Here is a 351-nt window from a genome sequence, read left to right on the forward strand (position 1 = left end):
GTCCCAGCTCTTGGCTGGGTGACGCTGCGGGGGGGGGGCTATGTGGGGCAGGGTCCCCCCCACGGCACTGACCCAGCCTCGGCCCCCCTACCTGGTGTCTGTCCTTCTGCAGAAAGAGCCACGTCCAGGGTGCTCGCGGGCTCTGCGGGGACACGGGGGGGGGGGGCAGGCAGGGGCCAGGGGGCCACCGCTGCCCCCGGGGGATCGGGGACCAGGGTGGGGGTCCCCAGGAGACCCTGGGGGAACACAGCCCGAAGCCCCTCCCCTCAGCCAGATAGGGACCCCCACCACCACCACCAGCAGCACCCACTGGGACTCCTGCCCTGGGCACCCAGGGTGCCCCCAGCCCTC

Source organism: Haliaeetus leucocephalus, unplaced genomic scaffold (genome assembly GCF_000737465.1).
Source record: "Haliaeetus leucocephalus isolate CR32 unplaced genomic scaffold, Haliaeetus_leucocephalus-4.0 Scaffold218, whole genome shotgun sequence".
Lineage (NCBI taxonomy): Eukaryota > Metazoa > Chordata > Aves > Accipitriformes > Accipitridae > Haliaeetus > Haliaeetus leucocephalus.